The sequence below is a fragment of the Eptatretus burgeri genome, chromosome 1, assembly GCF_056783735.1.
Source record: "Eptatretus burgeri isolate ZD-2024b chromosome 1, Ebu_testis_v1, whole genome shotgun sequence".
Classification (NCBI taxonomy): Eukaryota; Metazoa; Chordata; class Myxini; order Myxiniformes; family Myxinidae; genus Eptatretus; species Eptatretus burgeri.
This window is the reverse complement of record NC_140961.1, coordinates 152,521,697-152,540,123: the sequence shown is the minus strand read 5'-3', so window position 1 is coordinate 152,540,123 and position 18,427 is coordinate 152,521,697. Positions and strand designations below refer to the sequence as shown.

Below are 18,427 nucleotides of genomic sequence, written 5' to 3'. Positions count from 1 at the left end.
CCCCAGGCAGATGCCAGGCCCATCCCCATCTCCTTGAGATGATGGTCAACCTGATGCAACCACGAGGCACGTGGTCGGACCACTGGCCTCCTCCACTCATGAGACTCCCTCGCTGACAGTATCTGGTGAGCAGGATCAGCGTCAGGAAAACGAGCCACATGTCCATACAGCCGCAACTGATGCTCACAGACTATGTAGGTAACAAATCTTATCCGAGTCTCTCTCAGCAACCGCTCGTTGGACACAAAATCCGACCAGCGATAGCCAAGGATTCTACTTAGAGACCTGGTACCAAATTAATTAAGTCTCCATCTCAGATCCTTGGTCAGAGTCCAAGTCTCGCATCCATAGAGTAAGACTGGAAGTACCAAGTAAGTCAGAGATGCTAACACTACACTTCACAGCAATCTCAGTACCAGAGTAGAGTTCAGACATCATATCGTTCAGTTTTGGTGGCACCCCACGAAGACCAAGAATCCTCCAGAGGACATCCCGATTCACTCAATCGAACACTTTACAGAGATCAACATAGGCTGCAAGCAGCCCCTGCCGAAACTCTCATCTGCATTCGGTGAGGACACGAAGAGCAAGGATACGGTCAATCGTTGACCACTTTGGTGTAAAGCCTGACTGCTCTGGACGCTGGTGCTCAAGAGAGATGGTGGCGAACCCTATCATTAATTATCCGAGCAAAGACCTTGCCCGGTACTGACACCCTTGGAGTCTTGGATAGATGGTTATATTTTTGGAGACTTGAAATGTGGGTTCTGGCTTGATAACTCACAATGTGATACATATCTTGGAAACTCAACAGGAATGTGGTTATACCTTGGAGATTTGGAAAGTTGGGTTAATTTTGGAGACTTGAAATGCAACCTCTCTTTGGGATCTAAACTTATCAAGAAAGTTCTTAGTCCCCCTTTCTCCGTCATCAAACCTGAAAGCCTTAAAAGACAGAATTGGAAGAAGAGAAAAAAACATTAAAAATATATATTGTTAATTCTGGGAAGAAAGTGCAGGCTCATTCCCACTTTCTACATCATCAAACCTGAAAGCCTTAAAAGACAGAAGTGGAAGAAGAGAAAAAAAACGAAAAAAAAATATATATAGGTGGAAATCTCATTTTCAAAAAGACATTGTGTTGGGCGAGGGTTGGGGGTTGGGGTTAAGATTTTGAATGTGAGGGTTGGGACACACGCACACACACACACACACACACACACACACACACACACACACACACACACACACACACACACCCACACACACACACACACACACACACACACACACACACACACACACACACACCAACAAACAAAAGGTAAGCCTTGACTATTCAGTTGAGGATTCTGTGTTTGGGGTTCACATATCTAAGAACGTCCCCCTTCACACACTTTATATAGTTATACACCTCAGACTTGGCCCTCGAGTGTCCACAACGGTGTATAGTAGGAGGGAGTGAAGCGCCAACCCATTGCTCCCATTGCACACACACACACACACACACACACACACACACACACACACACACACACACACACACACACACACACACACACACACACACCAAACACACACAACAACAAACAAAAGTTAAGCCTTGACTATTCAGTTGAGGACTCTGTGTTTGGGGTTCACAGATCTAAGAACGTCCACCTTGACACACATTATATACTGTTATACACCTCGGACTTGGCACTTGAGTGTCCATAACGGTTTATAGTAGGAGGGAGTGAAGGACCAACCCATTGCTCCCATGGGTATTATCTGCTTTGTTTTGTCTTTTGTAATTCCTGTGAATAAAATTAACCTAAAATCTCTTCCCCTTCTAAATCATATATCTTATAAGTCCAAGGAACCGTATCTATTGCATAAAATTTTTTAAAAAGTTCGTTCGTCCATCGTTTAATATAATCCTTTTCAAAATGAGATTTCCACCTATATATTCTTGCGATATCACCAACTTTGAACTTAGGTTTTCTGATATTAATCTCTTTTTCATATTTTAATTTTGTAAATGTTTGTGATGGTTTCATATTCGTTGACGTGTGAATCGTCTCATTATACTTATCCACAATATCCTGAATAAAAGAGGACCATTGTTGTGAACCGAGTTCTGTGAATTTTTTATATAGTCTCTCTTTTAAGGTACGATTAAAACGTTCAACAACAATGGCCTTCCCTTCATTAAAGGTATTGTATAATGTAATACTGTTATTTTTTAGAAAATTCATATATGTCTTGTTATAAAACTCTCGACCCTCATCAGTCCACAATTTTTTAGGTTTTCTCTTACTTTTATCAAATATCTGTTGAAAGGCTAACATAAGAGTATTACCTGTTTTGTTTTTTAAAGGGACAACCCATGCGTATCTAAGCCTGTTGTTGGCGTAGTGGGTCGGGTCGCAGCTTGGGATCCAAAAGGTCCTGAGTTCAAGCCCCGTTGGCCGCTTGAATTAATACACACCAGGGGGTTTACTCAGCTTGTCATCCTTCCGAGGTCGGCGAAGTGAGTACCAGTGTACTGGGTCCGGTGTATGCCTCGGTTAGAATAGGTGTACCATATCCCTGTGTCGTAAGAGGCGAGCAGGGTTGCGTCAGGAAGGGCATCCGGGCTAAAACCCGTGCTAAATCATTATGCGGATCATAACGGATGATCCGCTGTTGCGACCCCTAATGGGAGCAGCCGAAAGAGGAAGAAGAAGAAGAACCCATGCGTATCTACTCCTCAAATCAATAACGGTTAAAGCATACTTGTACCTCTTATTATTGAGTTCAATCAAATCAGCGGACCAGTTATAATCAACTTCCTTTGAATAAACCTTCCTTCTACGAAACTTTGTGAATATTGGTTTCTGTCATTCATCAGCTAATTGCTCTAAGTTTTTTGAATTTCCAAGTCCAAGTTTCAATTTAGCACTGGTCATCTTCTTCACGATGAACTGATCAACTTTTTCTCTGAAGGTTGGATTTTGTATCAGAGACAAATTATACAACATTTCTTTATCGGCTTCATGCTTTTCTTCCAAAGTTGTGGTATTCCCATAATCAATATCGTGTCTCATGCACACTTCACCAACTCTATTGATGTGTTTACTCCATGATTTATAATTGTCTGCCTCATCTAATCTTTTCTCCAAGTTTGTGCCTGGACCAAAGAAAGAATACCCTTGTAGATGTAATTCCCCTGGTATTCCAATAGTTGTAAATTTACTTCCTGATATAAACTTTTGTGTATCTCCTCCGAGTTTGTGTTTGGAGATAAATTAATTTTTTTTTGAACCACACACCGAACATATACCTTTTTGTATAACCCTGTTATTTTTATGTTTAATAAATGCAATATTTTTAGTATTGGTTTTCTTTTTACATTTGAGACAATAACTCATTTATTTATGAGAAAAATTCCTGCAGAGTGCAAAATCCATTTTAGTTTCCAACATGCACATTTGAATCTTAATTTTTAAAACATAAAGAATCCTTAGAAATGCCTTCACTCTCTCCTCCATTTATTTAAGAAAAAAAATGAAAACTTGAATTAAAATGAATATCTTGCCGATGTCAATAGTCTTGTCGAAAATATTGCAAATGGACTTGTCAATTCTTCGTTTTCCTCCTCGGTGGGTTGAGTTATTTTCGGTAATACCCCCGATCTTTTTTTTATCTCATCGGTTTCCATATTTTCAGATTTATTTAGTCTCGCTCTTTCCTACCTCTCCTCCCTCTCCTTCTCTCTCTTCTCTCTCTCCTCCTTCTCTTTCTTCTCTTTCTTCGCCCTCTCCTCCTTCTCTCTCTTCTCTCTTTCCTCCTTCTCTTTCTTCTTCCTCTCCTCCCTCTCTCTCTATTCTCCTTTTCCTCCTCTTCTCTCTCTTCAACTCCTTCCTCGTCCCTTACTATCCTTGAATCACTTACAACCCATAGAATATTATACATATATTCATCAGGATTTCTTGTTATTCCTGTATCCAAAATATTTTTTTTTACAAAAGGAAACCAATAAAATTTCTTTTGAATTTCAAAAAGAGCCTTACCTTTTCTTAACTTTATAATTTTTTCATTATTTAACATTCTAATTAAATCTAAAGTTGTCGGTTTATCAACATCAGCATAATGCCAATCCTTTATTGAAAATACCTCATTCTTATGTTCTAGAACATATTTATTAAAATACTGAATACCCTTTTCTTGAAGGTATGCTTGGACACAGAAATGATAATTTTCTTGAAGCCTTCTTGCTGTCATTTATGTAATAGAAATATATGTAAGAATAATATTATTGCACGAAACACCTCCCCATCTTCCCATAGTTAAATCATTTTGAATTTCCTTACTTTCTATATATAATCTTGTTTTTCTGTTTTAATGAAATAAACTAGGGCAAAACAATTATTATATTTACCTTTATTAAATTCTTTTATTTGTTGTTTACTAATCGTGGCTCCACAAAACTCATTCTCTCGACCAAGTGGATAATATTCTTTCTTAGGAGACTGATTTAATTGTTCCAGGTCTTCAAGGTCAATTTTAAATGACCAATTATAACCTAAATCATTCATATCATACCCCCATTGTTCTCTTCTCATACAAATGATACGCCCTTCTTTATAACAATTTATTTTAATTCGAACTGTGAATTCTGTATAACCTTGAGATAAAATCAACACTTCTGTATCTTTGGAATACACAGCCGTTTTATTTTAGGATATATATTGTGATAAATCGCTTAATCTCACCAAGTCATTCGCGTCAGTCGGGCTTGGATAATTTTTTAATTTATAAGCATTTTTCATGTTAATATTTTTGGTTATATTATATTTCTGTCGTTCAGCCTGTGCCTTTGTGTAATAATTTGATAAATCAATATCCAGTTCTTGGGATACACCAAAGATAGAACCATTTCACCAACATGTCATTTATATTAGATTAAAAATAATGTCATAAATTTTTATATTTTTGTTGATTTGAAATAACACATATAGACATAATTGACCACAACACTTGGAATTTAATTCTAGAACTTCAAATGTTTGATAAACACCATTCTGTAAGAATTTTATGACTTCAACAGGTGGTGGAAGACCGAAAATAACAAAATAATATTTGTCTTGACTATTAGAAATACAAACCCAATGAGAACCGTTCCCATTATTATCTTCGAAGTTCATAATAATATTCGTTGTATGTTTAGGCACATTTGTTAATTCATCTCTCATACAAATAACCACATTATGAATTTATAATTTCTTACAATATTTGACAAGTTGTAAATTTGATGTTGTATTCTTTCAAAATTCTTTAAACCACTCATCAATGCTCATTTATTTATGAGAAAGATATAATCCATTACCTCTTTTAGTTAATTTTACACATGCTTGTGTGATAGAAGAAAGCATATCTCCAACTAACAATCTCGCTTTATCAGGCAGACCTTCAAGTTTTTCAGCAAAATCTACATTTACACCACTTTCACTAATTTGTTTCTCCAACTCTTTGTTGTGTCTTTCGAATTCTTTTTGAGCCTGGAGTTGAGCCTTCCTCTCGTTGGCAGTTTTCAGCGCTGTTGAAATACCACCAGTCAATGCTCCAACCGCACTTAAACCAGCAAATAAAGGAATTAGAAATGGGAGAAATCCTCCACTCGTCTCTCTTATTGAATATTTTTTCAACATTGCTTTTGACATTTTAATTTTAAGTGAGCCAGTATCATTCAAGATTTTAAACTGTTCTCTTGTGAGCAAAAATCAATTCTTAATGCTCCTTTTCTCTGAATTGTATTAATGTAACTCGTACAAGGCTTTTGATTTTGAACACAAGATGATAGTTTATGAAGATTGATTTGATTAACATATACCCCAGTTGGTACTTTGCCACTCATTTATTTAACAAAAAATTATGTGATACTAATCATAACACCATTATCTGTATTAATCTGCAATTCTGTTTCTTCCAAAAGCAAACAATATGTATCAACTTCTTCACTCTCTCCTCTTTCAATGTATAGGGAAGTATCCACTCGATTAGACTTTATAGTTTCCTTTTGAGCGTTCAGGTCAAACGCATAGATCGAATACAAACTTTTAAATGCTGTCATATCCAAAATAGGTACCTTATTTCCACTACTTTCACACACCTTTTGGTGCGACTTGTATGCTTCAGCAAAATCATTTTTTTCCCAATTAATTTCCAATCTATCTCCTTGATAAAATGTTCCATCTAGAGAAACGCTAAATTGTTTCACCTTAGCATTATCACTCAATGCATTATTCTTATCAGTCGCAGTATCACCATCTGGCTTTTTAAAAATGATCCACAGATATCGTGGCTTTCCTTCCAGAACACCCAAATTCCACGTGTAAGTGGTCTGGTTAAATTTAACGTGTTGACATCTTCTTTTGAGGTATGATACACTGAGTGGTTTCTTTGAGTTTGTCTTCCATTCAACATCTCTTCTATTTAAAGATTCGGAGTATATTCACTAATATACCAACTCATTTCATCAATTACAAATTTATTCTGCTCACCAAAAGCAATACCAACACCAAAAAGCAATCTATTTTCATTAGCTTTCCTTTGCAGTTGAAATCTAATTTTAAGGCCATACTGAACTTTATTATGATCACAAAATCCAAATATACCTTTAAGAGGAACTGCCACAGTAAAACTATTGACTGCTTTTGCATCATCATTATACGCTCCTTTCCATTGAGTATATCCAGGGTCTGTGGTTGTTCCCGTTGACATATCAGGAATAAACCTTTGACAGACCCCTTTCCCATTCTTTCACTGAATGTATAGAGTGTAAATTTCATCATTTCAGACACAGCAGAGACATAATCAACCGCTTCAACTTCTTGTGTTCCAATGTGCAAACGCACACTATCAAACATTTTCCAGAAGAAATCATTTACGAGTGTAGCATTTGTGTTATTCCCAGCCTTAGTGAATTTAAATTTACACAACAAGAAACTTTCGGATAGATTCAAATAGGTTTGTTGATTCTTTATTTCAAAACTTTTTGTTCCATTTGCATTCCAGTCTTGTCCAGTTATTGCATTTATCTTGAAGTAATCTTCTTTTTTAGTGGAGTTTGAGATAACAATGGTATCATCCAAATCATAGATATTATCAATTGCTTCCATACTTGTATTTATTTAGGTAAAAAAGATGTTAAAACTTTTGAAACCCTGATCCAAGTATTCAAATTATTTTCTGTCGTTCTTGGGGGGACAACTGAGTTTTGCCTTTCTTAATTTCTTTAATGGCTGGTAATTTATGAGATTCCTTCTGTACCTGCTACATTTCCCACAGCAGAAGCAGTTGAACCAATTAGGTCTTTATGTTTCAGAACAGTTGAACCGATACCCATTAGAGTATCAATTATCCCATCTCCTCTAAATTGATGTCCAACACCCCTTTGTCCCTTAGGTTTATAGTATCCTCTACCAAGATACATACCTTCACCCTGTAGTATGGGGAAAGGAACATCCCTTCCACTGTAATTTTTTTTAATTTTCCCATCTCGTGTTTCCTCACAATAACCATCGTATTTATTTATTGGAAAACTTTAGGAAGGTGAATTCTGATCGATATAACTTCCCCATTAAAATAAATCATACAATTATCTTGGTAGGTTATCCTAAAACTTACTCTGTGTATGTTTTTTCCTAACCGAGGGAGATAAACCAAATTTTTGGGTTCCATATTGAATTTATAACCAATTGGGGTTGAGTATGCACTGAAGAAAAATATTGTATTTGTTTTTATTCCATCATTATAAGCACCATCAATCAAATCACAGTGAATTAATACCGAGTTTATTCCTGAGGATATTTGAATGACATTAACACTTTAAAACGTCCCATGAGTTTCAATCTTTTTTGAGGAGACATCCAATAACTCTTGACATGAATGATCAATTGTGAAATCAACCTTGTAGTTATTTTAAACTTTAATCGTTGATATTGAAGTATGTTGTTGAATGTCTCTCTCAATATTTCTTGGTTCATCACCCTGTTCTTTCATAAGACGAGCAATTTCGGAAGATATTTGAGAAATCTCATATGCTCCGGGTGAAGCATGTTATCGTTTTGTATCCACTTCCGGGATTATAACTAAACTTGTCATTTTTATCAGTTATATTAAATAAGGTATTATAAGTTTCCATGGACAATAAAGATGCCTCATAGTCTTTTGTTGTGTCATGTTGTAGTGGGTATGGGAATGAAGATGTGTGGTCATTTGTTGTGAAATTAAAACTCAGGATTGTGCTTCTCATCTTATTTAATATGAGATAAAATGTCTTTATATTAAGATTTATTAATTATTTCCATGTTCATCAACTGGTCTAAAATGGCTAATGCCTCATTAAAGCAATTGTTATTTCCAGCCTTCTTACTACCTCACAACAAAAACAGTCTATTAACCAATTGCGAAGGGGCATTTGGAAGAAAACTAATATCTGAACCAAGGATACTTAAAGCCTGAATAATGTGTTTCTCCTTCTCATTTTTTCCACTTTTACCAGAAATACTAACCCTATAATTAAGAGTGTTCAGCAGATCAATATATACTCTATCATCATTATTTTTCATATCCAATGGTTTATCAATATACTTTGATTCATCCCTCACAGTTAAACCTTGTCTTCCATCTTTTGTAAGAAGAAACATTAATCTCGGAGTTAGTTTAACAGGGGGTTGAGCAGAACCCAAGAACCTTAATTCATCATTAAATATCAATACCTTTTCTTGAACAAGATGAAATATTGCTGGTTGTTTTGTTGGGATGAGTCCTGCTTTGATTTTTGAATCCGCTGAATATTCATTGTTTTGAAGAGCATTCACAATATAATCAGGGGGTTGATTAATCTCTACCAGTTGTTGAAATAAACCTTCATCATCATATTCTAATTCTCCTAAATGCTCTAATTCTTCCTCCATCATTTAATCAAAATCTTTTAACCTTTGAAGTTTTTTAGGAGTATATTCTACTGTGGGAACTGTAGAAACATCTTTCATTTTTTCTTGGGAAGTTTATAAAAGTGGTTTAAAAAATTTCTTTTCTTTTCTTTCAAATGCTTCTTCGCCCATTAATTTATGTATTCGTTTCTTCTTCATGGTTTCCTGTTGTTTTGCAACTTTTGAAACCAACTCTTGATGTTCCTTAAATCTTCTTGCTCTTTCTTTCGCATCCATTCATTTATTGGAAAATATCATTTAATGAATGGTAAAGATCAACAGGGAAATTTTCCTTTTCTTCATCATCCAAGTATATGTGTTCAAATAAATCCTTTTCTTTAAATATTTCATCAAATTCTTTATTAACATTAATACGAGTTGTAATTTCTTCTTCACTAATACTTGCATCTCTGCTTTTCATATGTTTGCGTTGGGTTTCTTCATCAACATCAAAACCGAATGATAAAATCTACAGTCCGCTCAGATGTTTAATAATTTGTCTCGTTCCTTTTGGATTAGTTTCTAATATCCCAAGACCACCAGATTTTAGTTGCCTTAACTCACTCTTACAATGTGAATATTTTGTTGTACCAAGATAAACCTCCTCAAATATTTGCCCTTCTTTCCTCAATCGCATGTGTTCCTCCACTGAAATATAGTGATAATCTTCACCTTTTACTTCTCCAGGTCTTATTTCTCTCGTTGTTGTTGATACAATGCGTATCACGGGGTGTTTTTTTAGTAAATTTACAATATTCTCATTTGTTCTACACAAGAACCTTGATTTATGAAAGTTTTTTTTCCAGAAGCAGATTTACCCACAAGATTTATAATAGTAGTTGTCATTTATATATGTAATTGCTTATAAAACAAAAAATATATCCCATAATATCTCATCTTGTTTCACAACAATATATTTATATTTTTCAGGAGTGTGCTTCATGTAATCCCCAAATTCCTTTTTACTACATAATGTAGAACAATTATCTCTCCAAAATTATTTACAACTATTGAACTTAACTTGAATAAAATAAACGTATTAACATTTTTTCTGATGGAACGACAAGGAAGTTGTAAGTACGATTGACTAAGATAAATACAACTACAAGATGAATGTCTCCCTCTTGTGTCGTAGCTGTCCATTACCCTTTGGTTTCTCTCATTAACACAATCATCAAATATAACGAGGTTCTTTTTTGATTTATCCAAATCTTGGGGAGATGGAATGTCAACTGGATTATCACTAAGAATACAGGTTATCAGTTTTGATTTCTTTTTACATCTCTGAGTATAACAAAATTGTTGAATTATATCTTCAATGTTATAATCATTTAGGTTTTTTTGAAGTTGAAATAAACCGATTACATCTTCTTTTTGAAGTCCATCATTAAAACCTAGTGAGAGTAGTTGATACCCTGGTTGAAAACTCGACTTTGTGAAAATTATTAAATTATCATAATCTAAAAAGTTGGGAGTCAGGAGCATCTTCAAAAGTAAGAAGGTTTTTCCACATCCGCTTGAACCAACTATGAGACATCTTAATGAATTTGGAAGATTTTTATGATTGTTAAATTTTATCTTATTTTCCCAAATGGGTAAAAAATCATTCATTTATATATTTGGAAAACAGGTTATTTAATTTATTATTGGCTTTTTTAGAAACTCTATATTTTATCCTAAGTTCATGTTTAATTTCAAGATAATCCATTATTTTATTTATGTAATATCTTGTGTTGATTTTTCCCTGAAAATCACATCCATGAATAATATATAACAACAATCCTTTGAACATTTCGCTAATACGTACAGTTTCTTCCCTTGTAAGGAAAGGTGTGTTATCACCCTCATACTTTACATTCATTTCTCTAATCAGTCTTGTAAAGTAATTCATTTTTGGTGTAAATCTAAAGTAATTATTTTCCTTTTTATAATTTTTATTATCATTATTTCGATGATAATCACAGAATATACATTGTTTATAGGCTTTTGACTCTGTGCTTAATCCTGATCTTTCACACGCAGGACAATTCTCAAATTTGTCAAATGGAAAATCAGGGAAGTCTTGCATATTTATAATGTAAAACTTTACTTAAACTGAAATTCATCTTCACTTTCAGTTGCATATTGACTCATATTTAATAATACTACCATCAATATCTATATACTTTTTTTCATTACCAGATTCAACTACAACATTTTTTATATTAAAGGTAATTTTAAAATGATCCTTAACTACTATTGAACGAAATGTCATTTCACCTGATATATTAACATCCTTTATTTCATCAGGATTTACATCTTTAGGGTTGTTGAAAAAAATACAAATTTCTCCTCGCATGTTACAGATAGTCTTATCTTTTCTTTCCAAAGCTTCATCCATAAGTTTTTTTTTTTGATACTTTTTCTTGTTTCATTGATTGATCTAGTTTTGAATATATTACCAGAAGGAGAGGAGAAACTTTTGTTAGATATACTTTAATTGATGTTCTTCCAGATATAATAAAACCCTTCCACTGAAGGAAATTGAAGAACTCATCTTATCCACCATAATTGTTTTTATCCAATAGTTGTTGTATTTATCGTTGTTCAATTTTACATCCTTGACATATTTCTCAGTATCTTTTACAAATGAAGTTGTTGATTGAAACTTGTCTTTTGTGTTTTGAATCATTGTATTGATTATGTTAAAAAAGTTGGAGGATAAAATGGTTTTAAGCACAGATTCACCTATAAATTAAATGAAATTTTCATCAAGAAAATTTTAGTTTCAGCAAAGTTTTATTATATAAATATGGTGAATACAACGTACTGCAATGTTTGTAATCACGAATATAAACATTATAAAAAACACCTTCGAACCAACAAAACACATTTAATCTATTTCATCAAATATCTCCTCTTGAGTTGGAAAGAAAGCATTGTGATATCTGCTCAAAGGATGTTTTGAAGAGTCGTTATAATAGACATCTTCAATCACAAAAACACAAGAAAAATGAGGTTAAAGTAAAGGGAGACTATTATATTGAAAACACTGATGGGGCATATAAAAATAAGGATTTTTCAATTTGGAGAACCCAGTCCATCATCAATAGCTGAATCAATTGAAATACTGAAACCTGATGTTGAAATAGTTATTAGAAAGACATTAAAAGAAATGAAAACTTTAAAGTTTTATATTGGAATGAAAATGAATATGAAAACACAAGATGAATAACAAACTCTTTTTTGAGAACAGATCTTCATTTTATAACATCATTTCAAGATTTTTTGAATGGTGGGGTTTATGAAGAACTATCAAGATAAGAGGAGGATGTTGATAATACACTGGTAGGAAGTGGATTTCATGTTTAAAAAATTATCTTTTTAGAGATACACATTCTAAAATCAAACCCTCTTTAAGCTTCTTCTTTTATTGAATTACCAAAAGAAATAAAACGAAAGAAGGCAGTTTTTCATTTTCAGAACAATGATAATAAATGTTTTTTTCTGGTCTGTTCTTGCTCAATTACATCCACCAAATTGTAATTCAGAAAGAGTAAAACAATATATGAAATATGAGAATACCTTGGACATTAAAGATTTTGAATTCCCAATGCCACTAACAGATATTCCTAAATTTGAGAAACCTTCTCCCAACAAACCTTGAAGGATGACTGGAAAAAAGGATCACTCAGAAGGGAAGTATTAAAACACCAATACAATGGGTAGTGTTTAAATCCAGGAAGTGACAAGCACAGTATTACAAAGGAATGGTCAGAGAAACCAGAAAGAACAATATCTGTATATGTCAAAAGATTGGTCGTGGAGTTAGGAATGGAAAATTTATTAAGTCGAGCAAGGGAATCATTATTTAGTAAAACCCAACACCAGCTGAATTGTTGTCGGTCCGGTTGTTGTTGCCAGCATACATCGTGAAGATCATGACTAGATATAATATTGGAAAGAGGCCTACTTCATGACGGATGTGGCTCTGCACTGTTGCGATCTAAAGTTGGGATCAAAGTACAGTTAAAGTCTCTAGCTAAGCACAACAACGTATCACAAGAGAGCTTTTGCAAGAAATGAAAGGAATCGTTAAAAAAAAGCTCCTCTTTCTGCACTGTCATTGCATCGGAGACATAAACAAAAAAAATTCGTTTCTGATTGTATTCAAGTTTCTGATTCGTTTCAAAAAATTCGTTTCTGATTTCTGATTGGAACTCTGAATGTTGGGACGATGACTGGCAAAGGGCGAGAGTTCGCTGATATGATGGAGAGAAGAAAGGTGGACATACTATGAGTACAAGAGACGAAGTGGATGGGGAGTAAGGCTAGGAGCATTGGAGGTGGTTTCAAACTGTTCTACCATGGTGTGGATGGGAGGAGAAATGGTGTCTGGGTAATCCTGAAGGATGATTATGTCAAGAGGGTTTTGGAGGTGAGGAGAGTGTCTGACCGAGTGATGTGTGTGAAGTTGGAAATTGAAGGGGTGATGATAAATGTCATCAGTGCATATGCCCCACATATGGGGTGTGAGATGGAGTATAAAGAAGATTTCTGGAGTGAGTTAGATGAAGTGGTGGAGAGTGTATCCGAGGATGAAAGAGTGGTGATTGGAGCAAATTTCAATGGGCATGTTGGGGAAGGGAATAAAGAGGATGAGGAGGTGATGGGGAGGTACGGTCTCAACAAGAGAAATGTGGAAGGGCAAATGGTGGTAGAGTTTGCAAAAAGAATGGAAATGGCAGTGGTAAATACGTATTTCAAGAAGAAGGAGGAACACAGGGTGACATACAGGAGTGGAGGAAAGTGCACACAGGTGCATTACATCGTAAGCAGGAGATGCAACCTGAAAGAGATTAGTGACTGTAAGGTGTTGGCAGGGGAGAGTGTAGCTCGACAGCATCGATTGGTGGTCTGTAGGATGACTTTAGAGGTGAGGTTGAGGAAAAGAGTGAGGGCTGAACCAACGACCAGATGGTGGAAGCTGAAGGAGGACGACTGTTGCGTGAAATTTAGGGAGGAGGTGAGACAGGCGTTGGATGGTGGTAAAGATGGGTGGGATGATTGGGCAACGACAGCAGAAGTTGCGAGGGAGATAGCTAGGAAGGTACTTGGTGTGACATCTGGACAGAGGAAGGAAGATAAGGAGACTTGGTGGTGGAATGAGGAAGTACAGGAAAGTATAAGGAAGAAGGAGTTGGCGAAAAAGAAGCGGGATAGTCAGAGAGATGAAGAAAGTAGGCAGGATTACAAGGAGTGGTGGCGAAAGGCAAAAAGAGAGATGGCAAAGGCCAAGGAAAAGGCATATGATGAGCTGTATGAGAAGTTGGATACAAAAGAAGGGGAAAAGGATTTATACCGATTGGCAAGACAGATGGACCGAGCTGGAAAGGATGTGCTGCAGGTTAGGGTGAGAAAGGACACAAATGGGAATGTGCTGATGAGCGAGGAGAGTGTGTTGAGAAGGTGGATGGAGTACTTTGAGGAGCTGATGAATGAAGAAAAGGAGAGAGAGTAGGTTGGAAGAGGTGGAGATAGTGAATCTGGAAGTGGGGTGGATCAGTAAGGATGAAGTGAGGACTGCTATGAAGAAGATGAAAAGTGGAAAGGCGGTTGGCCCAGATGTTATACCAGTGGAGGCATGGAGGTGCTTAGGAGAGATGCAATTATTCCAACAATTTCTGTAGCAGTGCTCAACTTTCCTCACATGGAATTGTATGCAGGAACAAAGGCAAGAAGAACTACAAAGTAAATTAATATGCTAAATATGACAAATTTTGCATCATTTGAAGTTGAAGACTTCTTTTGTGCTGCATTCGCTAAGGCTAAGCAAAGAGCTGCAATAATTCCAAGATATACTAAGGCAGACATGGCCCAAGCTAATGAAGCTCCAGAACATTTCAGGATAATGAAACCCGGTTGAATCGTCGAGTTCCGAGTTGGTTCTGAATTACCATAAATTATGCAGATAATAGTAAAAGCCAACTGTGGACCCATACAAATAAGGATGCAAAACTTTTCAAAATACTTTATGAATTGATTCCTTGACCTTGATGAGAGAGCTTACAAAAGTCACAAAGTGATATCAATGTGAGAACAGTCAATGAAAATAACAATAAACAATTTCAATACATCAAAAGTAAAAATTCCTCCATGACTTTCTCTTGACAATTACATGAGATCAGTGATGAGAGCAACTTTGTTGATATTTTAATAGGCCCTTGCACTAATCATAGGTGTTTTCATAATGCCTTTTCAAATGTGACCTCCATACCTACATGTGACAGTGGCATGTGCCATGTCATTGATGTTTTATTTTTCATTATTAAATAAATATATTTTTAAAATTTTCAGGCAAGGTTTTCAGTTGATCACATCATTAATGAACTTCATTATGTTATTATGTGTTTGCCGGCTGGGTCATGAGAGGCCGCTCAGACCCACTTCCCAACCATTGACAGAAGCCAACGAGTCACAGATAACTCCATGGCACGACATGTTGCTAAGCATCCACGGACATGGTCAAAGACAATTAAATTAGGGAGGGTCCTCATGTCCAATTTCCATGTTCCTTCCTGGCAAGGTAAGCCCCCAGATTTGGAACAATGTTGTCGACACCACACCCTATTTGTCAATTAAATATGGTCGAGCAGAACCATAAGTGGGATGTCGGCTTGTCTCACCATAGCAAATTAGAGGGGCAAAACTCCCTTCCACTATTTGCACATGAATGTATAACCAATGGAGAGTTGACCTGGTTGGAAACAGAAGTTCTTGTTTAAAAAAGCAAGTATTTTCAGCAATGCAGTGTCACACAAGAAAATCTCTTATCCCTGTACATGCAAGCCCCTTAAACAATTCTTAACATCAATCTACAGACATTGGCCCCTCATTCATTCTTGAAAGTTACACAAGTAAGGTTGATAGAGAGGGGGGAGAGAGAGAGAGAGAGAGAGAGAGAGAGAGAGAGAGAGAGAGGGAGAGAGAGAAGAGGATAGAGAGAGAGAGAGAGAGAGAGAGAGAGAGAGAGAGAGAGAGAGAGAGAGAGAGAGAGAGAGAGAGAGAGAGAGAGAGAGAGAGAGAGAGAGAGATACAGAAGGTGGGGCTTGATGGTGAACCCTCACTCACCTAAAGCAAGCCTGCGGGGTTACGTCGTTCCAACTTTAAAATGGAGGGGGCATGGAAAAAAATTAGGGTGATGATGTAATGCGCCCAGAGAGGAGAAATGCAGTGAATGTTTCGTAATTCTTCGGGGAAATTGTGAATTCATGTCAGTAACCTTGCTCTGAGTGAGTTGAAGGGAAATCGTTGATAAGTCTTTGTGCATTCCAAGTAAACGATTAGATGTGGGGAAGCAATTGAGGCATGGTCTGGGGATGGGTGGCTATTGTGCAGCTTCCTGGTTGGCATACCAAAATACCAAACATACCAAACATAATAACATATTTTCAATAAAAGATTGGCATGATGCTGATGTTGACAAACCGACAACTTTAGATTTAATGAGAATGTTAAATAATGAAAAACTTATAAAGTAAAGAAAAGTCAAGGCTCTTTTAGAAATTCAAAAGAAATTTTATTGTTTTCCTGTTGTAAAAAAAAAATATTTTGGATACATGAATAACAAGAAATCCTGATGAATATATGTATGATATTCTATTGGGTGTAAGTGATTCAAGAATAGTAAGGGATGAGGAAGGAGTTGAAGAAGAGAGGGAAGATGAGGAAAAGGAGAAGAGAGAGAAGGAGGAAAGAGCGAAGAAAGAGAAGGAGGAGAGTGAGAAGAGAGAGAAGAGAGAAGAGAGAGAGGGAGGTAAGGGAGAAGAGAGAGAGGGAGGAAAGGGAGAAGAGAGAGAGGGAGGAGAGGGAGGAAAGAGAGAATGATTAAATATCAAAATATGGAAACCAGTGAGATTAAAAAAGATTGGCGGTATTACAGAAAATAACTCAACCCACCGAGGAGGAAAACGAAGAATTGACAAGTCTATTTGCAATATTTTCGACAAGACTATTGACATCGGCAAGATATTCATTTTAATTCAAGTTTTTCATTTTTTTTCTTAAATAAATGGAGGACAGAGTGAAGGCATTTCTAAGGATTCTTTATGTTTTAAAAATTAAGATTCAAATGTGCATGTTGGAAACTAAAAAGGTTTTTGCACTCTGCAGGAATTTTTCTCATAAATAAATGAGTTATTGTCTCAAATGTAAAAAGAAAACTAATACTAAAAATATTTCATATATTAAAAGTAAGAATAACAGGGTTATACAAAAAGGTATATGTTCCGTGTGTGGTTCAAAAAAAAATCAATTCATCTCCAAACACAAACTCGGAGGAGATATACAAAAGTTTTTATCAGGAAGTAAATTTACAACTACTGGAATACCAGGGGAATTACATCTACCAGGGTATTCTTTCTGTGGTCCAGGCACAAACTTGGAGAAAAGATTAGATGAGGCAGACAATCCTAAATCATGGAGTAAACCCATCAATAGAGTTGATGAAGTGTGCATGAGACACGATATTGATTATGGGAATACCACAACTTTGGAAGAAAAGCATGAAGCCGACAGAGATATGTTGTATAATTTTTCTCTGATACAAAATCCAACCTTGAGAGAAAAAGTTGATCGGTTCATCGTGAAGAAGACGATCAGTGCTAAATTGAAACTTGGACTTGAAAATTCAAAAAAGTTTTAGGCTCTAATGATGTCATTAAGATTGAAGAGCAATTAGCTAATGAATTACATAAACCAATATTCACAAAGTTTCGTCGAAGGGAGGTTTATTCCAAGGAAGTTGATTATATCAGGTCCGCTGATTTGATTGAACTCAAGCATGATAAGGGGTACAAGTATGCTTTAACCGTTATTGATTTGAGGAGTAGATACGCATGGGTTGTCCCTTTAAAAAACAAAACAAGTAATACTCTTATGTTAGCATTTCAACAGATATTTAATAAAAGTAAGAGAAAACCTCAAAATTGTGGACTGATGAGGGTCGAGAGTTTTATAACAAGACATTTATGAATTTTCTAAAAAATAAGAGTATTACATTATATAGTAACTTTAATGAAGGGAAGGCCATTGTTGTTGAACGTTTTAATCATACCTTAAAAGAGAGACTATATAAAAAATTCACAGAACTCGGTTCACAACAATGGTCATCTTTTATTCAGAATATTGTGGATAAGTATAATGACACGATTCACACGTCAACGAATATGAAACCATCAGAAACATTGACAAAATTAAAATATGAAAAAGAGATTAATATCAGAAAACCTAAATTCAAAGTTGCTGATATCGTAAGAATATATAGGTGGAAATCTCATTTTGAAAAAGGTTATATTAAACGATGTACGAAAGAACTTTTTTAAATTGTTTATGTAATAGATACGGTTCCTTGGACTTATAAGATATATGATTAAGAAGGGGAAGAGATTGTAGGGTCATTTTATTCACAGGAATTACAAAAGACAAAA

At 35.4% G+C, this 18,427-nt stretch overlaps 1 pseudogene; it reads right to left on the bottom strand.

Annotated features, from left to right (window-relative positions):
• Positions 1-18,427, bottom strand: part of LOC147035767 (uncharacterized) — a 30,912-nt pseudogene that overhangs the window by 461 nt on the left and 12,024 nt on the right.